The sequence below is a fragment of the Pinus tabuliformis genome, chromosome 3_1 (genome assembly GCF_031772625.1).
Source record: "Pinus tabuliformis cultivar Carrire ecotype Pingquan chromosome 3_1, CPIR1, whole genome shotgun sequence".
In the NCBI taxonomy this organism is placed as follows: Eukaryota; Viridiplantae; Streptophyta; class Pinopsida; order Pinales; family Pinaceae; genus Pinus; species Pinus tabuliformis.
In genome coordinates this window covers 784153197-784166385 of record NC_142301.1, presented here as the reverse complement: position 1 = coordinate 784166385, position 13189 = coordinate 784153197, and positions in this window count along the sequence as shown.

Below are 13189 nucleotides of genomic sequence, written 5' to 3'. Positions count from 1 at the left end.
TCATTGTTCAATGACCAGACCAGCCAAGAGTGGGACGGTGAAGCTGTTCTACAAGCTGAAGATCAACAAAGACATAATCTGAGGTCGAAGATGAACAATGCCAAGGAAACCCCTATTGAAAGAGTTGATGTCCCTGTAATACAACAAGCTAATAAGCAAAAGCAACCGACAGTTGATCCCATCATCCTCAAAGCTCCAGCTCATGAGATTGAAGAATCTTAGCTGGCCTCCACGCAGCTTAAAAGACCAGTTTGCCAGATGTCAGAGGAAGAAGCCCCACAGATTTGGGACATGTTCTTTGATGGAGCTTGCTCTAAAGAAGCTGCAGGAGCAGGTGTAGTCCTTGTGTCCCCCACACAGGAATGCATTGATTCATCTTTCATATTAACTTTTCAAGTCACAAATGACACAACAGAGTACAAAGAAAACCTTCTTATTCAGCAGGTGTCAAACCTTTCAAGCAAAACATCCAAGGCTGAAAGCATATAAAGATGAGGTAAAATATAGACCATCTTTGCCTGATAATATCAAATGCTGGAAAGTTTTTGAAATAGATGATCAAATCAATAGGCTTTTGCAAGTCTTTGATGATTTTGCTTATATACACCTTGACCAAGAGAAAGAAACCTTTAACAGAAAGGCAAAAGGGTCAATTTTAAGTTTTGTGATTGTTTTCTCATCAACGATGCATTAAAGGAAGGAGGACATGTTTTTGATGGCCCAGTCAATGGGTTGTTCTTTGAACTTTATTTCAGTTAAGGCTTTCAAGCCTTGGTATTGTATATATGTTGTTTTCAAGTTTTTATTTCATGCTAAATAGACTCCATGCCCAATACAACACTAGGAGGAAGTTTTGATCTTGTTTTACAGGAAAGGCATTGATTTGTGATCCTTGAAACCTCACAAGGAGGATTTCATCCACAGAAGGAGCCAATGTTAGCTTTGTTGGCATTTGGCCCAAAAATAGATCCAAAACACTCCCAAAGTCTCCAAAGTTTGTTTTAAATCATGCGAAAGGATCCAAGTATGCCCCAAAATTCTTCAAAATCCTCTTAAGGATCGTTCAAAGAGAAAAACAGTCACATACCAAGAGCCCTTGGAAGGGCGGAAATACACTATCGGGAGGTTAAAAACCAAAGAAAACAATGAAAATCAAGTATCGCAGGCTTTAAACAATGAAAGAATACTAGCCATTAGATCTGGCCAATCAACGACCTAGATCTGATCGGCGGATCGCATTAGCGGCAATCGGCGCAAGACACTGCCAATCAGTGATCACCGATGATCAGATTGGTGGGTCGCATTGGTGGAGGTATTTGCGCAGACAATATGGAATGAGTGATTGTGGTTGGCGATTCAACGTGGACCGTCAATTGCGCACATAGATCGATGGCCCACATTGCATCGGCGGATTACAGTTGGGGAAACCTTAAGGGACGGGGCCTTACATATATATGACAGAGACCTGATAACTGGAGCCAACGGGGTTCTAAACAATATTGTATAATATTTCAAGTCCGCAGAAAGCCCAATTCTTAATGTTTTTGTGTATTTTCGCTGTTTAAACGAAAATACAAAGGGACCCTTGGGCAGCACCGATGTGATAAAGCTCAGACCCAAAAGGGTCCGGGAAGTGAAATATATAAAATTTGAGATCTGGGAAAAGCCAATTTTCATGTTTTTTCAGTGCTTTTACATATTTCTGAATACAAGGAAAATATAAAGGGACTAGGCCACCTGCGACTTGCGATAGCGACAAGGGCGCACCCGATGGGTTTCGGAGGTGAAATATATATATTTTCAGGTCCGCAAAGGCCAATTTTGCATGTTTTTTGAAGTTTTTGCCATATTGCAAAATACACGGAAAATACACAGGAGCAGGCTTTTTGTGACTTGCGATGGCGACAAGGGTGAACCCGAGAGATGAATAAACCATTTTTTGAAGATCTTGGAAGTCCGGAAAGGACATAGAAGGGCAGGATTTCTCAGTGTTGCTGTGTTTTCTGTTTAAAACAGAAACAATCATTGTTTTCGACAGAGGTCCACTATATGGTAGCGTTGTTCTGTTTTTACAGAAAGAATGCATTGTTAAAAAATTTGAAAGGGCACAACGTAACACAGCATGCCCAACACATCCACAACAACAGAATCGATCATGGAGCAAACAACGCAGCCCATCCCAACATACAAAATGGTCATGGAGCATCTCTGACACAAGAAAGATCCCTGTCAGCACAGCAAACTACCCAAAATATCTGAATGCAGTTATTCCTCTGTCAGGAGAAGAAAACCTCCGAGTCATGCTTGCCCATTTAGGGAATCAAACGGTTAAACAAGACAGAGGGATAGATTAAGACCTCTGAAGCCTCAGAAGGCTTAACATCATTGTAAATAGGCTATAAATAGATGAAAGTAAGATGTAATACAGGTTCAACTTCTGGAGACTAATGAGACTTTGCTACTCAAGCTTCTCATCTTCATTCTAGTGAATACAAGCTTCTTTTGTTGTTATATGTTCAATTTCCATTTTCCCCTTCTGTTCTAAGCTTGCACTTGAACAATTTTTTCATGTTTTTCTTTTGTCTCTAAGGCCAGATAACTGTCATCTTATCTCTGCTTTGATAAATTAGATTTGCAAGCTTCTTTTACTTCCTGTAGCTGGCCATTCATATATGTTTATATATGCATCTACTGGTATAGGTGGTATTCTTAATCTATTAATTAAATTTACAAATTATTGAGCATTAGTGGTCTAAAGCCTTGTAAAGATGAGGATGTTCATGCATGTCTTGAGTTAAAAACAGAGTTGAAATGGTTATCTGGCTTGATCCAAACCATTATTCATTCCAATAGTTCAGAGAACAATATTGAAGATTATATGTTACCAGGCATCTCCGATCTGCAACCTAGGAGAGTTTCCTAGAGTGATAACAGGTATGACTAGGGCTTGGAGCTAATTCCAACCATTCCTCAACCTCCAAGTTTTCTTGAGCTGCCTATCAGTTAAGATCTACTTCCCACCCATAAATAAGTTGGCGGATATGTGGCTGAGTTCCTATCTGGTAGGCCTGGGCCACTTCATGAATGAGTCCAGAGGTTTGTCTACAACGTGGCCTCGAGAAGGACGTGGCTGTGGCTAATTTCTACCATGCTAGAGCCCCGCTCGTCGACTCCGACCCCGATTTTCTGTTGTCCTAGTGCCTATTATAGATGAAGGTCATGCCATTCTATTATTTCGCTTGCCATGGTAATGAAACAAAGAACAAATATGATAACCCTCAAACCCTAGCACAGTGTAGTTTCCAAGGTGACGAACCTAGAGCGTGTACCTAGGAATAACACTTGAAGATATAACATAGACGAAATCCACAAAATTATGAGCATCAAACAAATAAAACAAACATTGTTCATTGTATATGATATGGATGTACTGTAAAAGGCCAACATCATCAATACATGGCTCCCTAAGCCTCCAAAGAACCAAACCCAAAATCCATTTAGACATATAATCATTCAGATAATCTCCTCTCATGCTAGCCAGTAGACGAAACAAGAATCCATGAAATAAAAACCCATGCCCCCATGCATATAATACAAAAAAAATTCCAGAGCACAAATCCCTAGTGCATACCCATCCGTGAGAGAAGGATACCATAAATAACAGAGACAATTTGACTGAATTAAGGTTGCCCAATAGAAATACCAACACTTTCCTTCCTCAAATTCCATAATGTAGAAATTATAACTCGAAATATTGTCTTAGAGACCTGTTACCCATGAATTATCATAGAGAAATTAAGAAAAGGGGTTGGAAGGGGAAGAATCATAGAAAAGACATACTCGCAGACACTAACCTCTGTAAAATGGAGGGGAGTTGCTGAACCCAATTGACCTATGGCAGGAAGGACCTTCGAGATCACACCTAAGACTACCTTTAGACTTGTATCCGAAATACTAACAATGCCTCTGGCTCAAGACCAATGCGCAACAGAAAATTTAGGGCAGACGATACCATAGAAATATCTCAAATCGTCATAAATGTGTTGCATACGTCTAGCCACTGTTGAGCCCTGAAACTACATCTCTTCTACACACTTTTCTAGACTTTTTCCCCTCACTAGTGCCTCACAAGCTATCAAAAATCATTACATATTGATTCTGAGAGTGCATTTAAGTGGTTTTCTAGCTATATGTTTGTGTTTGCTATTTGACTTAGATTTTGCTCATAAGCTGCGGAATGTAACCACTTTCCGCAGTTGTTTTTGTTGATCTCTAGGTTACAAGTGTCATCAAGCAAAACGAAGCACGTGGGCAGTTTAGGAATGATCTGGACATGGATCAGGTCCTATTGGTTCAGCTAAATTCGTAGAGGAAAGCCTTGGTCAAACGATGGTCAAACGAGGAGTTCTACGGCAAACAGGTCTCTATTTCAACACGTAAAGGGTCCGAGACTGTTCCTAGATCCGTGGATTCACTTTGACAGCTGTAGACTGCCTCCACGACGTAAATCCAACAACCATCTTTTGGTAGATTGAATGATCTTGGCAACCATCATGCTAAGCTCACGGATGTTGTCTTTTTACGTGTCCTCTACTGAAGGTGTTTCATAGGAAAATTGTTATGTAATTTCCCTTATAAATAACTCGTTTGCAAACTCATGTAGTTAGTTTTTGTGAATGTAATCTTGCTATTAAGTTTATGTACTGTGCCGTGACACTGGTCCTATTGTGGTAACGAGAGGATCCTTCCCCTGGTTTTCAATATAATAAAACTCTGTTTTACATGACTGTGTGAGTATAATATTGATTTGACAGCATGTTAACCAAGGCCGTGCAGAGGGCGCCGACTGGCTAAGGTTTCGTTCTTTTATTTCTGTAAAGTTTTCATATGCTGTTGTTTCATTTCCATTGTAGATATTTCGTAGTTTGATCACTTGTGTATATTTCACATTTCAGTTATGGTGTTAATATTTCATTCCTGTACATGATTTTCCAAGCGTTCTATATTTTTGCTAACACTGATCAGTGTGTTTCAGGTTAGGATAGGCCCGAGCATTTTCATACGATTTTTTGCAGTAGATAGTGACATGAGATTGACCTCTCTGCTGAATTTGCTTTTCTTAGCTTTCAATTTCATTTATGCTTTGATTTCAGTCTTATTTATTTGTTGTTGAAAGTTAGTTTAAATATCAAATTCTTCATGTCATTTAACGTTATCTCCAGAGCCATGGCTTAACCCCGAAAAGCTACTTGGCGAGCTATCGGATTTTGAGTGAAGTGATTTGATTCTTCATGTTATTAACATTATCTCCAGAGCCATGGCTTAACCTGGAAAAGCTACTTGGTGAGCTATCGGACTATAAGTGAAGAGACTTGATTTTATTTTCATTTGCAAGTAGATAATTTAGATATCAATTCCTCATGTTATTGACGTTATCTCCAGAGCCATGGCTTAACCCCGAAAAGCTACTTGGCGAGCTATCGGACTATAAATGAAGTGAATTGTTTTTACTTTTATTAGTTTGCAATTTTTGATTTGTTTGAGTGCAATAGCTTAACTTTTATTTCTATATTTAGATGAGCAGTAGAGATAGATATTTCATGATCAGTAGTTCATCACTTGTTTGATTCAAATAGCTGCACATTTACATTCTTGTTCAAGTATTAATTTCATCATTAGCATGTTTTGAGATCCTCTGAAGTGTTAAAGTTTTGGAAGTCATCATAAAGGACATAATTTCCTTAAAATCTATACCCATACTTGCCTTTTAAAGCATTCTCAAAACTTAGGAATAGGATTTCCATCTGCATTAGGAGACAAAGCAAGATAAAACCCCCAAAAATAAGATAAAATTGAAAACAATAAAAAGTAAGAAAGAGGTTGTCTTGCACATATAGTGCGCCATACTTCATCAGTTTACGACTCCCGGATTGATAATTAATGTAGCAATTTCAGACATACTAAATTGACTAAACGTTTTGGCGTCGTTGCCGAGTAAGTGTAACTAGGTAGTCGATCTCTTACAAAAAAAGAGAGGGAAAAATTGATAACTTCTTGAAGTATGCTCTCCTCTTGCACCTAGTGTGATCTGGAGGATCAGAAAAGAGAGTTATTAGTTCAATAATTTCTTGATTATTCTCTCTTCTTGCACCTAGTGTGACCTGGAAGATTAGAAAGAGAATTATTAGCCCGACTTAAAAATAAAAATAAAAATAAAAATATGACATGCATAGAGCAAGAGATTCTAGGAGAAGGTTTATAGCTAGGGCCAAAAGTTTGATTTTCACAACTCCAACTACTTCAAGGCATAGACAAGATACACCTCCATCATCTCTGACTCATACTCCCAGCCTTAGGATTCCTGGAATTCAAGGGGCAGTAGCTGAATTAGAAGATTCTCCCACACTATCTACTAAATCTGATCTAGGAAAATAACCTTTCTTTACTTCTACAGGGAAACATATTGTAATCAAAGAAGTAGAATCACCCGAAGAAGAGGGAAAGGGAGAAACTCTCTCTCGTTCACCATTAATAGAAGAATCAGAAGACTCTAAGCAAACTATCATGACAGAGGAAGTAGTAGATGGATTTGGACGAGGGGGTAGAGGTAGAGGAAGAGGAAATAATGGAGGAGGTAGAGGTAACAATGGGGGAAATAGGGAAGGAGATAACTCATTTGGATTCCCTATAGCTGATGAGGAAACTCATACAACAATGAAAAACATTTCACCATCTGTCCTCCCAAAATTTTATGGGTTGAGAAGTGAGGATCCCGAAACATTTCTATTTGAGTTTGAAGTCTTGTGCCGAACCTATGACTATATGGAAGACTCTCAAAAACTCAAACTGTTTCCTTCAACATTGAAAGGAGCTGCTTTGAAATGGTTCATGGGATTAGTCACTCAGTTTATTAGGACTTGGAATGATATGAAACAAACATTCTTGGATAGACACCTGGACTATTGTATGCCCACCAATCATAAGGATGAGGTATTCAAGATGATGTAAAAAGAAGATGAAAACTTGGAGGATTTACTTGAAATATTTCAATACAACTTAAAGAGAGTGAAAATGAGTAATTTGGACGAGGAAATCTTGAAATCCCTTCTATTAAAATCCATTAGAGATGAATGGATAGATATCTTAAACATGATGGGGAAGGGAGATATTTCTCAACTTCCACTTCGTGACGTAGCAGAACTATGTGTCCATCTCTCAAGGGGAAAATCTAAAACTGGAAAAGGGCCGAAAGATCCTTCTCTTATTAGAGCAAACAAATCTGCAACTGGATCAGTAAGTAGGGAAGAGATTGGAAATATTCTTGATGAGTTCAAAACTGATATTCTAGGGAGCCTTAGTGAACAACTAGACACCCTTAAAATACAAAACAAGTAGAAAGCAGAAGCTGATGCCTTGGCCATCTTTTATCCAAAATGTAGAAAGAAACATGCTCTAAGGGAATGTCCCTTGAATGCAAAAGTTGTAGAAACATGTATGATTTGCTCAGAAAGTCATGAGACCAAGGATTGTCCTTCAATCCCTGGGCTCAAAGCTGTCTTTCAGGAAGATCCAAATTCAGTAGAGTCCCTTTGTTTTGTTTCAAGAAGACCATGGTAGGGGCAACAAAATCAGGGATTTAACAATCCTATGAACTTTCAGCTCCCGCCAAATTGGAATTCTTGGCAACAACCTTGGCCCCAATCTCAAAATCCATACCAATCATGGGCACAAGGGATGCAAAATCCTTATGGGAGATTTTCTCAATTCTATCAATATCCTCCATCTTTTCCAAATCAAAACCCACAACTTTCATTGCCATTCCCACAACAACAACCTTCTCAACAAAATCCAAATTCTCAACTCTTGCTTCCATTTCAACAAAAGACAAATCAACTACCTGCCCAGCCATTTCCAAATACCAACAACAAAAATCCTCAGAATGCTTACATGGTAGAAGGACAACAATTTCCTAACTATATGATTGTTCCTCTTAATGATGTTCTACTCAGATCTGGTAGAGTTTTAGAAAAACCTTCTATCAATGTTCAAGAGCAAGGTACCTCTGAGGAGGATTCTCTTAAAGTCAATAAAGGTTCTGAGGAAGCATATATTCAAAACACAATCATTCAAAAAGAAAAAGGAAAAGAGTCAACTCCCACAACTCCTATAGTTGAGCAACCTACATCTTCATCCACGCCTCCTTTCCCTGAAAGATTACAGATTGACAAAGGGGTGGAAAAACAAATCTTGTTGCCTGACTATGATTTTCTAGATGAACTAAAGAATGTCTGTATCAAGATTCCCTTGCTACAAGCCATTAGAGAGATTCCTATTCTAGAAAAAACAATAAAGGAGTTGAGTCTTAAAGTACCAAGAAGGAAACCAAGAGATACAAGAAGAATCCACCTGGTAGGAAAAATTGTAGATATCATGATGGGAAAAATTACCATGCAGAAATATGTGAATCTACGTAGTCCAATTTTCAAGACACATATAAATGGGATAGAAATTTCAAACACTTTGATTGACTTAGGGGTTGCTATCAACATTATGAGTAGACAGACTATGGAACAGCTTAAACTTTCTAATCTTCTTTTTACACCCACCTTACTGCAACTTGTAGATAGATCAATAATCAAACCGGATGGTGTACTACAAGATATTTTAGTCTCCTTATATTCTTGGGAATATCCAGTAAATTTCATGATTTTGACTCCCAAGAGTAATTTAGGAGGACATCCACTCATCTTAGGAAGACCTTGGCTAGCCACAACTGATGCTTTCATTAGTTGTAGATCTGGAGATATGTACATTTCCGATGGTAGTTCGACAAAGAAATTCAATTTTTATCCTCTAGCAAAGGCAATTACAGAAGTAGGAGACAATGAATGGGTCGACAATGAAGATATTCTACAACCTGTCTTTACCATTTCTGAAATTAGTGAAGATAGTCAAATTTTGAACACATTAGAAAACTTTGAAACATCTTCAGAATATGACCACACACAATTTTAGTTAGATTCTGATATTGAATATTTATCATCAAGACAAATGTCTCTTTACTCTATGGAAGAGTTTGGTAGCTCTACCATTGAAATTTTTCTAGGAAAAACACTAAATATCAACAAAAATTTGGAAAAGTCACAACAGGAAGAGCTAACCAAAATCTTGCAAAAACATTCTACTGCATTTGCATGGGAGTATACTGATATGAAAGATATTGACCCTAAGACTTGCATCCATCATATCTATATCGAGGAAAACAGTAGACCAATTAGACAACCTCAGAGAAGTATGAATCCAAATCTTAGGGAGATAGTGAAAGAAGAGCTCCAAAAACTACTCAATGTAAATTTCATTTACCCAATTTTAGATAGCTGATGGGTTTCTCCTTTGGTTATAGTACCTAAAAAAATTGGTAAATGGAGGGTATGCATTGATTTCAGGGAATTAAATAAAGCAACTTTGAAGGATCACTTTCCTTTGCCCTTTATTGATCAAGTATTAGATACATTAGCAGGAAAAAAGTACTTTTCATTTCTGGATGGTTTTAGTGGTTATAATCAAATTCAGGTAGCACCTGAAGATCAGGATAAGACCACATTTACCTGTCCATGGGGAATTTTTGCCTATCGAGTGCTTCCTTTTGGATTATGTAATGCACTCGCAACATTCCAAAGAGCAGTACTAGGAATTTTTTCTGATCTAATCCATGATTGTTTAGAGGTATATATGGATGATTTTACATTTTATGGTGATTCGTTTGAAGAGGCATTAGAAAATTTGGAAAAAGTCCTTATAAGATGTAAAGAAACAAACCTTTCACTAAGCCATGAAAAATGCTTTATGATGTTTACTGAGGGTATTGTTTTAGGACATCATATTTCGGGGGATGGGATTAAAGTTGATAGATCAAAAGTTGAAGTCATCTCCGAGTTACCTATTCCAAATTGTTAAAAAGATGTTAGAAGTTTTCTGGGATTTACTGGATATTATAGAAGATTTATAGAAAACTTCACCAAAATAGCATCTCCACTCTTCAAACTGCTTATAAAAGACTGTGAATTCAAATGGGGTCCTGATTGCCAATCAACATTTGAAACTTTGAAAACAAGAATATCTGAAGCGCCTATCTTGAGAGGACCAAATTGGAAACTTCCTTTCCATATTTCTACAAATGCTACAGATACAACTCTAGGAGTTGTATTGGGACAAAAAGATTTAGTTCCTTATGCCATTTACTATACCAGTAAAAATTTAACTCCCACTGAGTTGAACTATACTGTGACTGAAAAAGAGTTCTTAGCTGTTGTTCATGCAATCAATAAGTTTAAACATTATATAACAGGCTATGAAACTTTTATTCATACTGATAATTTTTCAATTAGATATCTAATGAACAAACCCATCAATAAGGGCAGAGTTACAAGGTGGCTCCTACTTTTACAAGAATTCAATATTACTGTGTTAGATAGACCAGGGAAACAAAACACAGTAGCTAATTTCTTGTCTAGGATTTAGAATACTAAAAAAGATTCTCCTGTAGAGGACAAGTTTCCTGATGAATATTTATTTGCAGTAACTACTAAGACTCCTTGGTATGCAGATATAGCTAACTATTTGGTTACAGGGAAACTACCTCCACATTTATTTCCTGGTGAAAGAAGAAAGATTATTCAGGAAAGTTCAAAATATTCATGGATTTCTAACGAATTGTTTAAAACAAGGCCAGATCTTGTGATCAGAAGATGTGTTATGGAAGATGAAATGCCTGATATTCTCAAAGAATGTCATGATGAACCATGCGACGGACACTTTGCTGACAAAAGGACAGCCTATAAAATCCTCTCTTTAGGATATTATTGGCCATCCCTCTTCAAAGATGCAAAACAACATGTCAGAAGATGTGACAACTGCCAAAGAGTAGGGAAACCTACCCTCTCAAATGAAACGCCATTACAACCACAGGTACTCATCGAACCCTTTGAAAAATGTGCTTTAGACTTCATTGGACCTATTAACCTAGCATCTAAACAAAGAAAGTATATATTGGTATGTACTGATTATGTCACTAAATGGGTAGAAGCCAAAGCATTATTTTCTGCTACTGAGCATTCAATTGTTAGTTTTGTTTATGAGGATATTTTTACTCGCTTTGGTGTTCCAAGAGAAATTGTGACAGATCAGGGAGGACAATTCACATCCAAACTAGTGGAGAAGCTAATGGAAGAGTACAAGGTCAAGCACAGAAAATCTACTCCTTACCATCCGCAAGCAAATGGTCAAGTGGAGTCTACAAACAAAGCTATTGAAGGCATCATTACCAAGACTGTTCATATACACAGAAGAGATTGGGTAGAAAGGCTTCCTGAAGCCTTATGGGCCTACAAAACTACATGGAGGAATACAACAGGACATTCTCCCTATGAACTTGTTTATGGGAAAGAAGTTCTGCTCCCCATTGAGTTCCAAGTTAGAACCTTCAAGATGGCAGTTCAATTGGGAATGGATCTATTAGAAGCCCAAAAGAATAGAATGGAGAAGTTGAATGAACTAGATGAGATCAGACAAGAAGCAATCCTAAGAACTGATCTAGTACAACATCAAAGAGCTAAGTGGCATGACAAATACATCAAGGAGAAAAAGTTTCAAGAAGGAGATTGGGCATCGCTATTTGATTCCAAGTTTAAAGATTTCAAAGGTAAATTTCAGACTCATTGGCTTGGGCCATATGAGATTGACAAAGTCATTAGCAATGGAGCGGTAAGAATCAAAACCATTGATGAACATCAAACTCCTCTTATTGTGAATGGCCAGAGATTAAAGATCTATCATAAGCCACTCTCAAAGGAGGAATTTGTCAAAATCTTTCAAGATAATTCTGCAATAAGGCTGGTGAAGAAGAATCATTCTTCTCCACCAGCCTAGTCTTTGTTCTTTCTGTTAAAAAAAAAAAAAAAAAAATCTTGTATAAGCCTGAAAACCAATCACTGATTGGCAGTCTTATACAGAAAATACAGGGAAAAAATCAAAAACTTTTGACGCCCTATATTTTCCAAAAAAAATCTTTCCTCATTTTATTCATAGTTTCACTTCATTTTCATTTCATCATCACATTTCGCCAATAAAATTCCTTTTATGACCAGTTTTCATATATCATTCACTCAGTCATCATTCATTTCCATCCATTTCCATTCAGTCATGTGTTCACTGTGTCAGTTTCTGCAGCTGAATTCAGTTTTCGCAGCTAGTTGTTGATTCCGCAGCTAGTTGTTGATTCCGCAGCTAACACTTTGTTATTCAGTAATGTCAGTAAGATGTTAGCCAAATAATGATGAGAACCAAATGCAAGTATGACAAAGGAAAATATTTTGAAGATATAAAGCACCTAAAGCACCAACAGGAAGTAGCTAATCAAAGGTTAATGGACGGAAGTGGCAAAATTCCAAGGTATGAGCAAGATTCATTTCAAATAGCATTTTAAAGCACATTCTATATAGTTATGAAACCATGGCTCCATTATATGTAATGATTAGCATTGATAGCTTCCATAACCGCTCCATGGCCTTTACATGATTCCTCCATGAACCTTGCATTAATTTTTAACAGCCTCATGATCTGCCTCTGAATTTAACTCGTGTTTATTTGTACGTTGGCATTCCACCTGCTGAACCGAGTAATTATGAGGACGTAATCTATTTGATCACGGCTCTTCCCCACTGCACAAATCCACAGTCATTTTGAGAGCATGCTCACGCCTATTCCACAGCCTTCTATCTCAAAAGCCGAGCTCACTCTATTTCCATACTATTCTATTGAAGTTTCGTTTGTTATTTTTGGCTTGTTTACATCCCCGTGAACTCATTCTCATTACCTGTTCTCTGCTCTTTCGTTTACGATTATTATTTTTTCTCCACAAACCTTCTCCATTCCCCGCTAACACAACCGTTTCACCTCCGTCAATCCATTACTCACTCAGACGTATTTTAAGGCAGGAGGAAGGAATGGGGATTTTTCTAAGAGTAGAAATGGAAGGGCCTAAATTCATGGAGGGGTATCCATAATTGAAAAGCATACTAAGGAAGGCACGGTGGCTACAGTTCATCCAGAAATTCAGAGGTTACAATAAAGAAGTTACGAAGACATTTGCAAGGTCTTTTAATGGCATGAAAGTTGAGGTTGGAGATCT